This window comes from Microtus oregoni, unplaced genomic scaffold, assembly GCF_018167655.1.
Source record: "Microtus oregoni isolate MIOR12 unplaced genomic scaffold, Mior012 000015F_ref0000493, whole genome shotgun sequence".
In the NCBI taxonomy this organism is placed as follows: Eukaryota; Metazoa; Chordata; class Mammalia; order Rodentia; family Cricetidae; genus Microtus; species Microtus oregoni.
Window position 1 is genome coordinate 42741636 of NW_024543074.1, and position 11195 is coordinate 42752830.

At 46.5% G+C, this 11195-nt stretch overlaps 1 long non-coding RNA gene across 1 annotated transcript; it reads left to right on the plus strand.

The window, feature by feature from the left end:
- The first annotated feature begins 96 nt into the window (after window positions 1-96).
- Window positions 97-7586, plus strand: LOC121457181. The gene is made up of 2 exons (XR_005975683.1): window positions 97-738; window positions 7279-7586. It is a non-coding gene; the product is annotated as an uncharacterized LOC121457181 (long non-coding RNA).
- Window positions 7587-11195: the final 3609 nt, after the last annotated feature.

The following is an 11195-nucleotide window of genomic DNA, read 5'->3' on the forward strand; positions in this document are numbered from 1 at the left end:
CAACTGAGGACCATGAGGGTTAGGGTGGGGGTCAGGGAGGGGGATTGGGGAATCACAGCTTTCAAAATTCAAGTCCGGGGGGGGTATCCTGTTTGGAGGTCAGTGCTGCCTGCCCCAGAGCAGGAAAACAGTGTAATATATGACATATAACCATGCTTAACATTAATGCAAAACCCATGAGAACAAAAGATGCATCTTTTAAATCAGCCTAGTAACTGCTTAAACTTTTAAAGTCCTCAAAGTGATGGACAACTTCTCCCAGAGTAGATATGGTCACTAGCAAGCTTGCTGTGGTATGTGCCCACATCACGCCCTTACAAATGCCATATCGATCTTCAAGCTGACCCCTGTTGACACATGCCAAAAAGCCATTCCACCTCTGCTTCAAGAGGGTCACGTGACAGCGGCGTGGGTCATGGAGATGGATAAAGGTAGACCAACAGCAGGAAGTGACTGAGGAGAAGGACCATTGTGGAAGCCTGAGGATGGGGAATCCAGGAACCCCCCACAGGGCGCCAAGCTTGCTCCTCTTGCTTCCGCGCTTCAATGCCAGCCCAACTCAGCGCCAGCCCAATGGCCGCCATGGTCTTCTCGTTGTATTACCAATATGCAATCTTTTTTATTGTTGAAAAAAAGTAATAATCTCAAGAAATAATATGGGGAGAGACTGAGTGTAAACCCATGAACTTTTTTCCAAATGTCTATTTTTTTGGAGAGTCCCTTTGGAACTGCAAGCAGGTATGTTATGGGAATGTGGACCTGGCTGAAACAGGTCCCAAATGCCAGGTGGGAATCAAGTTTGAAGAGGTAGAAGGGAGGTCGCCGATGCTGCTGCTGCCCATTCTGTGTGTGGGTGGGAAGAGACTGTGATATTTAGAAAGTCCATTCATTATATTTTGACATTTCATAGATCATAACATGGGAAGTTTGGGGGAATGACCCCATTATATTTTTATAAGTCTTTTTTTTTAAAAGATGCTTTGCACAGCTTTAACATGTAGGAAAGTTAGACAGATATTTCTCTTTCCTTCTAACTCTGAAGTGCCAGAACGGTCCCAGCCTAGCCAGGGCACTCTAGGGAAAGTGACAGGGACTGCGATGAACTGAACTGGAAGAGGGAGTCCTGTTGCAGATGTGACTATGCACAGAACCACTGTCCCCATGGCACGAAGCCTGTCCCAGCCCCGCGCTCCATGGCTAGGACCCAGGAGTGGCACTTCTGTCCTTGCACTTTACTGGCTTGGCCTTGGGTCAGAGTTACAGGCAGGATAGAGATTGATCTCTGACAATCAGTCAGGCACTTTGCTCATATCCCTCAAGCTAGGGAGCTCAGGGGCAGGACGGAGGAGTGGAATGAAGAGATGGTGTCCACCTGTCCCCTACCATGCACTTTTCCTGGTGAGTTTTCCTCCTTTCCTTGTGGCATCGAAGCTAATACCAAGATGGGTCTAAAACAGATGAAGCCAAGACAAAGACCAATAGCTCTGAGTAAAGAAGATGCCCGACGCAGCCAAGAGGATGAGACTGCCCTGCTGGTGTCCCGCCAGGTCTAAGGTCAACCGGCCTGAACCTCCTCTCCTCTTCAACTGTACGATCCAAAAGGACAATCCACATTTCGACTCTGGGTGAGGGGGACACAGGACCTTTGCTTATGGGAAATCTTGAGCAGTAGGAGTCCCGTGAGTGGGTGACTCTCATCTGAGGTCTGTCTTTTCCCACCCTAAAAATGTTCAAAGCAGGAAACGTGAAGATGGCCTTGAAGAGTTCAGGATGAAGATGTCAGTGTGTGGTGCTCTGAGCATCTTCCATGGTATAAGAAGAGGAATCTTGTCACTCCAAGGCTGCGCATCTTAGGAGAGGCTGCAATTAGCCCTTGCCAGAGGCACTTCATTCCCTTCATTTAGGTAATGAACATCTGTGATGGAAAATAATCAAGGGAGCCCTCTCCTTACTGTGCTCAGAGTGACTCCAGTCTAGGTGAATAGGGCGACCACGGGGAGCATCGGAATCTATGCTGAGTCATGTCTCTCACACAAAAGCACCCAGCACCTTCCAAAACGGTCTCCATGGCAAGCATCTGAAGTCACCCTGAGATAGAAAAACCAATGAACCATTTGCCCAGTCTCAACTGGGCTCCTGGGTCCCCGTGTCATCATTTTGGAATGGTCCATTGTGAGCTGCCTGACCTGTGTGCCAAATCCAGCAAGCAATGGGCTCACATCTTTGAGACATACTGGAGAATGTCACTGAAGCCTTTCAGACTATAAGCAAAGAGACAGCTTGAGTCAAGCCCACAGTTAATACACAGAGTGTTCTTGGGTACATTGCAAGCTTTGCTCTCTCCAAATGCGCTGTGGGGAGAGCGGGATAGCATCTGAACTCTCCCTGGCTCTACCTGCTGTGATTCTCTGCTTACACTGAGAATCTTCGCCCAGCCTAAAGCCTACCATCGTTTTGATTTCTCAGGGCTCGGTGCAAGCGTGTAGGTTTTATGTACAGGTGCACTGACCAGCACAATTCCTGTTGCTTCTCTTTGTCAGGAAATCTGCAAATTTGTTTTTCCTCTTTTAATCAAAACCCAAAAAAGAGAGGAAGAAAGAGAGAAGGGAAGGAAGGAGGGAAGGAAAAAAAGAAAGGGATTTGAACTAGATAAGTTAGGCCAAAGCTTTCAGGTGATCCCAATATACAGGGCAAGGCTTTCCTAGTTCCCCTTCAGGTTGAGCACAAAGGGCCTTATGCCCCGAGATTACTGGTGAAAGACGGATGGTCCCGTATATGGAAATCTGATGTCCATGCAGAGAATGGCGCACTGGTTTTGAAGCTCTTCTTCAGTACAGACTGACGCTGCTCGTGCATAGTGTGAGCCTTGGAAAGGGGCACACAGGAGTAGATGACTTCAACTCACCTCCAGAGCTGCAGTTTATTATAGGAGCCAGGTGGGGACACCAACTGCCTCTCACCCTGCTAGCTTCAGGGAGCCCACTGTTTTGCGAAATAAACGGCTCCACTCCGCCCTCTTCTGGAATTTCCTAGCACCTGCAAGACCCTTCTTGGCAAAGGCAATAATGGAAAATGTGAGTGTGTGTGGGGGGGGTGTGTGTTTGTGTGTGTATGAGAGAGAGAGAGGAGACACAGACAGACAGACAGACAGACAGACAGACAAAGAGATCTATTTTTCTATTAACTCCAGAAGAAAAAAGGAAGTATCACCCTAATTATTTTCTCTTCTAAACTATCAATAAATAGGAAAGTAATTCCTTTCAGAAGTGTACCAATATTTTCCATAGCCCTTTTTTTTCACACTTGGGAGACAAACAAGAAGGCTGGTTCACTTCCTCCAGTGCATGCATCTTTACGAGCATCATAAAAAGAAGTAATGTCAAAAAAAAAAAAAAGAAGTAATGTCTTGTGAGGCGCCATGACGTAAGACTGCAGGGCAGCTTGGCTCTCCAGTCAAGGTGGTACTGCCACTGATAATGGTCTTCTGTCTTACTTGATTGCAACCTGCTGAAGCCAAAGGGGGTTGTCACATCCCCGGCAGTAACTGCATCCTTCGGAGAGGATGACAAGAAGAGTGTATCCTCTTCAGGGCTCGGAGAGTCAGAGCCTTTTCCCAGTCAGACTGGAAGCCCGGTTCAGAATGATGAACACCACGCTAGAAGCTATCAGTATCTATTTCAGGAACAGCTTCAGCACTTTCCACCCACCCTTTACTCTGCCCAGGCAGGTGAGGCTGGATTTTCCCAGGCTGTTTCTTGGATTGGTAAGTGGCCAATAAGTCTCTGAGTGGGTGAATGACTTCTACCCATTGAATCAACTGGAAAAAGATGCCTCCACCCAAGCAAGCAGGAAGCACATTCTTTAAATAGAATATGGATTCTGTTTTTCTACTTCAGCAGTCTAAAGTGAGAGCCACTTTCTTTTTATCTAGTTCTAAGAAACAGTAGCAACAGTCTATGACAAGAGAGGAGAGAATGTGCCTTGCTTTACTGGCTCAACCATGAGAACTCTGTCTGTGCAAGGAAAACATGCATCCTGGCAAGGGTTTAGTCTGCTGGACTCTGACATCCCAGTAACAGAGAGGACAAACAGAAATGAAGAACTCTCCGTTGGAAGAGCGCTTGCCTGGTATGTGGACTGGCGAAAAGGGGAGACAGACAAAGGGTGAGTGACGGACAACAGTGTAGGTTTTTATCGGGGAGAGAAGCCTTCAAAGGAGGGGTCTAGTATAGGAGGCTGGGATACTTACAGAGAAGAAGGGAAGGGAGCTCACCCTCTGGAAGCTCTCTCAACCCACCCATAGTTTCCCTAAGCAGTGTGACTCCAAAGCCTAGAGCACCTTTAACACCCAGTCAAGATGAAGCACCCACAGCACACGGTGAGTCGTAAGAGTCAAAGGTAACTAGCCCAAGACAAAGCCCGACAGAAGGTATCCAGGCCTGGTCCCACAGAGGATGGGGAACTGAGGTTTGAGACTGGCTGGTGTCCATTTCTCTCTTCCGTGTACGTGTTTTTTAACCTTCAACAAATTATTTAACTTTCCATGATCTTGAAGAAACCTTAACTTTCCAAACTGTTGATGAGCATAACATTGAAGAAATTAAATGATCAATGTTTTGTTATTAAAAGTAGAATATAGATGAGCTATTGCACTAAAATGCATCTGAGAGCTACAGATCAAAAGTATGGATGTTTGTTTAAGTATATCTCAGTATATAAATGTTTAACATCCTAGTTATCTCTCAAATGCTGGTGGATATCATCTTTTACTAGATTAGAGATCAAAGATCTTGATCAAAAGCCAATGTTCCACGGTGGTGGCATATGCCTTTAATCCCAGCACTCAGGAGGCAGAGGCAGGTGGATCTCTGTGGATCTGAGGACATTCTGGTCTACAGTTGAGTTCCAAGACACCTAGGGCTACACAGAGAAACCCTGTCTTGACAAACAAAAAAGCCAATGTTCACTCTTCTTTGTCTCAAAATGTAGTCACAAACATCATAAACCCACTAACCCATCTTCAAGGTTAATAATCTATTACTAAGGCTTGATACACAGGGGACTTAACTGAGGTGAAGCCACTGAGTGGCTACTAAAGTTTGAAGACAAAGAGGAGTGAGCCTAAGAGCAGATGAGAATCTGCTGTTTGGGGGATAGGACCATGTTCCTTACTTGTGGTCCTGCAGAGGATGGAACCCTTGTGTCAGTAAGGTTTAGACTTGGCCGGAGTGAAGAGTTAGGATAAGAGCTTTCTGAAGCCTAGAATTCCTTTACCATCCATTCAAGGTGAAGAAGAAGGAAAGGCACAGGAGCCAAAGATAAGCATCGTCTCTAAGGGCTGGTCTTGAAATTGAGCGGGGTGAGCCCTGGTGTGAGTGTGAATAATTCGGGGGGGGGGGTGCAGGGACTAGAGGCACCTCGCTCTTGGGGTGCTCAAGGGTTCTGAGCCCAAATCATGAGACTATGTCCATGGCAACCATTTACCATTTGGTGGTCTCATCTGCCCGTTAAGCAGCTAAATGGCTCTCCCCATTTAGTAGCTGCCCAGCTACTTCTCCCAGCAAGTGTTTGGGGGGAAAAGAAGCAGTCTTCAAATAAGTGCCAACTGAAACAGGAATACTGATCAATGTTCCAGAAAAGAAGGGGTGTCCAGTAGATCTTCTCTCTCATTCCAGGTTTAGAAATGAAAGGGAAAATGAAATTAGAAGAGAAAACATATAGTCAAATCCCCCCTCAACTCAAAACAAGAACCCTAAGCACTAAATAGATGCTTGTTTCTGGATCCCCTTGTTCTTGGACTAACTGTCCAGTAGACAACTTGATGTGCGCAAAACCCCGGGCAGTCCATTTCCCTGTTCAAGGTCTCTCCTTGAACAGCTCCATGATACATGAGCCTGCTTTGCCTTGATCTCGGAAGCACGCAAAGTAGTCACTGGGAGCCCACATCCTAAAGGTCATCAGTTCATCTCATTAAATTCTAAGGGTTTAGGCCAAAAAGGCCCCGGAGCTAGACAGGAGCTTGGGAGTCAGGCTTCTTTATTTATTTTGAAGTGCATGTGTGTGTGTGTGTGCGCGCGCGTGTGTGTGTTTGTGTGTGTGTGTGTAGAGAGAGATGAGAGGTTCTGTACCCAGCTTCTATGTGGTTCTGGGGATCCAAACTCAGGTCCTTATGCTTGTACAACAAGCACTTTATTGACTGAGCCAGTCCCAGCCCTGAAAGCTATGATTCTGTGTGGAGCGCACCATGAACACTGACTGAAAAAGGTTTTTCCATACGTCATGCACGCTGCCGACAGTGAAGCCCTGTGTTCTGTGCCCCCTGCCCCATTGTGACTCGGGATTGAACCCACAGCCTGTGGCATGCAAGACTAGTGCTCGACCGCCGAACCACATCCTTGGCAGTATACTGAAGGTGTTTCTAGAGCCGAGTTTGTGGTCCACACATCATCTCGTTGTTGGTCTAACTAAAGGGCAGACCTGGAGGAAAGAGTCCAACATGTTGTTCTCATTCTTAGCTGCATCTAAAGAAATCACTTCCCAACCTAGAGAAGATTTATTCCAGACACAAAATCAGACGAGGAGAAAAATGGTATGAAGGAGAAAACACAGACAGGAACCAGGTGCTGCGACGCCATCACAGGTGCAAATGCACAAAGTGACACGGTTTTTCCTCGGGAATTTGCTTCCTTCCCATGACCAATCGAGGAGGGGTATTTCGAGGGAGCAGTTCAGAGTATCTCCCTCAGGAGATATTGTCCCCAGGCCTTAGCTTGGGGGGCAGGGGATGACAGAAGCAGTTGGGTAGGTTAACGTTCTCCATGTTAGATGCATTTCTACCTCACATGAAAAGGCACTGTGCTCTCAGCACGCCGGTTTAGCCAGAGTAATATCAATGGAGCTAAAAGTTGGATGAGATAAATTGCACAACATTTTAAACCCATCCAATATCATGTCATAATGATTCCATCTTCCGTGATATATATGATATTCCATGATAATATCACCACTAACAAGTTCAAATGAGATGAATGAGCTAGACTCCCAAGGGGCTCATCTTGCTTCTTTCTCATGCTGGACACACATACAATGCCTACTGCATGCTGGCATGCATACTCCTGATAACAGAGGGCTAAGGGGCATGTTCTCTTCCCTCCCTCCCCCCATTTAAGCAACCAGAGTTCTGCTTACAAGATATAGCAGGGGCCTCAGTAGCCTCAAAAAGAAAAGAAAAAAAAAACTTGAAAAACTGGACAAAATACATGTCTTCCATTGCCATAGGCTTGAAATAAAGTGAATCAGAGTGGCCGAGACAGCAGCTGTGGCGGCGCATAACTATACTCCCAGCACGCGGAGGTAGAAACAGAAAGATCTAACCCTGAGCTACATACGGAGTTCTAGTCCTGCCAGAGCTAAACAACAGAACCCTGTCTCAAAAGCGAAGTGGTCAAGACAAAACCGTAACTACTTTGAAGCCCTCTTGTTTTCGTCAGGATCAACCTGGTGACAGCTCTGCTGGGATCCACGCAAGAACTTGACAGTTCTACCCAAAGGGTGGCAGTAAAAAAAAAAAAAAAAAAAAAAAAAAATGAAATGACTGTTCAAACGAGTCATGGGGCTTCCAAACCAGATTGGACTGGCTTCCAACATGCCTGGGTGGTTGCACCACTGGACCAATGCTGTGTTTGCCTTATCTCAGGCTTGGTAAGTTCTTGAGTCTCATCTGGATTTCAGATAAAATTCACTAATTTGAGATGAGCTAGCTTCTGCCAAGGGGAGCAATGTGCCACTTCAGTCTCTCCCAAATCTTGCCAAAGCAAATGAGTTCCTGTGGACCTGGGAGTAACCTCCAAAGGACTGCCCTTTGTCATCGATAGTTCATCCAGCTAAGTATTTGCACAGAACTAACCTGTCGTAAAAGTTCCCTGGCTTGGTTTTTAGATAGAACGATCTCCGGATGACTCCTTGGGTGACTTTTTTCCCCCTTTTCCCCTCCCCAGAAAAGTTAGCTTCCAACTGAAATGTGGCCCAGTGCACAGGGAGAAAGGTTAGCCCCTTAAAACAGGCAGGGGATGCTCCTTGGAGGTCAAGACCGACTCCCCAGGCATTTCAGTCTTAGAACAGAAGAGCATCTTGACATCCTTCCTATCACAGTACCAGGGTGGATGTGGGGTCCACTAGAGGTAAGGTGCCTGTAGTTGTCTAAGTCCAAAGGATGCAAGAGTCATTCTTAGCTGGGCACTGTGGGCTGAGCTCTAGAGTCCTTGATCACCCACAGTGGGAGAGGTTTCCACAAGCCACATAGCCAAAGCAGATTGCTGAGTAGCAGTCCCGGGCATCTGATTAACTGACCTGGAAAATTGGGTCTGAATTACTCACGGAAGTTCCTCATCCTTTGCCAGAAGAGAATGTGACCATGTGTTTTCTATGGAAACTTCTTTGTACATATGTATAAACTAGGTATGGCCTTAAAGCTGCAGTTAAGGATCTGTCTGGCTCCCACCTTAAGCAGCGTGCTGAGCAACCGCTTCCTTAATGTACAATTTTTACTTCTTATTGGACTTTCAGCCTTGAACGGGCGATTCCCTCTGGCCCCTTCCCTTTTTTGCATGAAGTCATTAAAGTTATGACAGGGTTTTTGTTAATTTTGTTTCGTTTTGGTTCAAGGTTTTTTGGCTTGTAAAAAAAATCTATTTCTGCAATTTAAAGATGGAATGTAAAATTTTCTGTGCTGTATATAAAAGTATATTTATTGAGCCATCCATAGACACATGTCCATGCCAATTCTAATGGAAAAAATTAAAGTTTTCTGAAATTTTCTGTGGTTAACTCCTAATTGTTAACTTCACACCAATCTTGTGAGAACTTCTGAAATCCTACAGTTACCCCCAGAAAAAAATCTGTGTATAACCTGAGAAGCATTTCACTAGGACTTCATACTGAGAAATAAGAACTCAGCTGGGCAGTGGTGGCGCACGCTTTTAATCCCAACACTCAGGAGGCAGAGGCAGGCGGATCTCTGTGAGTTTGAGGCGGTGGGGGGGGGAGCTCATTTGTTTAGTCAAGAATATTTATTGGTAGATGCCATGGAGTGGGTAACAAAGGTGACTCACTCACAGATCCTGCCACCAAGGCTTACAGTCTATGGGGCCGGTGAGAGAGAGAAGACGTGTGGGATACAAAGCCAGGGCTGTTTCAGAAAGATTAATCTAACGATGCAGTGAAGACCAGTGAAATCATGGATGTGGAGGAGTGCAGCGTCAAGTCTATTGAGGTAGCATGGTGGGACTTAACTGGAGACTGGATGCAGGGAGGAAGAAGGGAAACTGACCACGCCCTTCTAGCAGGGTGGAGCAGGAGTAGCAGGCTTGTGAGGGGCCAGTTGTTCTGCAGGAATTAACGCCTAACATGAACTAGGGACATCCAGGAAGAATACTTAGACCAGGGGCTTCCTCCTCACACATACCCCCCTCCCCATACACAGTCTCCCAAGAATATCCTTGGACGGAAATGTCAATCTGAAATTGACTGACTTCTAGTCACTGACTCATTTACCACTTAGGGACTTCAAGAATACAGGAATTAAACACCAGTTCTCTGTTCCTAAGAATTTAGCACAGTGGTAAAGCAGCTAATTCCAACTCCAGGCTGCACCACGGGCGAGTCCTCTAGGAAGACACAGCTCATAGGGATGAATGGGACAGGCCTGCAAACAGGGACAAATGAAATCAAAGGGAGAGGGGTGAATCTGTCCACTTATGATTCTCAACAGTGAACTGGGTCTCGACAAAAACTGGTATGACAGAGAGATGGGACTGGAGACACAGGTGCACGCTCGGGGAGAAGACACAGGAAGCTGTGGACTCAGCATGTCCAGGAGAATGGTGGGGACTCTTGTCATCCCACATGCTGGAACCTCGCCCTACTAGTGAATCAATGAAAAGAACGACAGGCCATTGATACACAACGTGGCATACACACAACCTAGCAGGAAGGTAACAAGGCAGTGCTTTCAACGCAAAACACTGTTCCTGGGGACTAAGAGCACCAACATACCAAATACAGAATGCCAAAGGACCTCAGAGAGAGCGACAGCCGATGTTTGGCTATTAAGGCATCGTATTAGCAAGGTTGGAGAAACTGTTTATTCTGTAAAGTACTTGACACGCAAACATGAGGACCTGAGTTCAAGATGCAGAACACAGAAGCTGGGACTTGGAATCCGTGCACTGGTGAGGCAGATGGATCCCTTGAACTCACTGGCCCAATGAAAGCAACAGGTTCCAGTGAGAAGCCTCATTTCAAAAAACAAGGTAGAGCCTGGTACAGTGGTAGACACCTTAAATCCACTGACTCTAGTCATGGACCCAGCCGTCACTTAGGGACTTCAATGTACACCTCCATGTCCACTGCCTCTATGTCCATCCACTCAGTCTCCTGAGTACTAGGATTGCAACCATGTGATAGGCAGAGTTAAAGAGGTGACTAAATCTATGTAGCACGTTCCAGAACAGCTAGGGCTACATAGTGAGACCATCTCCCCCCGCCCCCCAAAAAAAGACTTCTGAGAACACTCAGGCTATCTTCTGGCTTCCACAGAAGCATACACACCACACACCTATACCCTTCCTCACCCTCCTTACAAAAATACAACTTCCTGGAGAGTGGGGGGTGGGAACACTAGTTCTATAAGCAATCAATGAGCTTACTTCCCAAAAGGAATGGAGGTGCTACTGTGTTGAGTGTCACCCCGACTCAGGTCTGTGCAGTGGCAATCCCACTCTGTGAATACTCAGCTTACAGGCACTAGGCTGATTCAACGCAACAGGCACTCCCCAGAACCCCGCCTGCTCATTCAACTGCTTCATGCAATCTCTTCCCCTCGTTACTGTGTCATAATAAGCAGGGTGAACCTGAAAGTTACATGGGTTCACTTGGTTCTTTGTTGCTGTACTGTTCTTGAGACAGGCTCATGCTTTGGAATCGAGGCTGGTTTTGAACTTACAATTCTCTCACCTCCTGAACATGCCACAATTACAAGGATGTGCCACAGGCCCATATTTTAACTATACTACTCCACAGCAGCAGCTGATTGGAGAACACAGGAGTACCACCTCGCCATGAAAGCAAATAAGTTTTGGTTAAGATTTACTTACTTCGCTGGGCGGTGGTGGCGCACGCCTTTAATCCCAGCACTC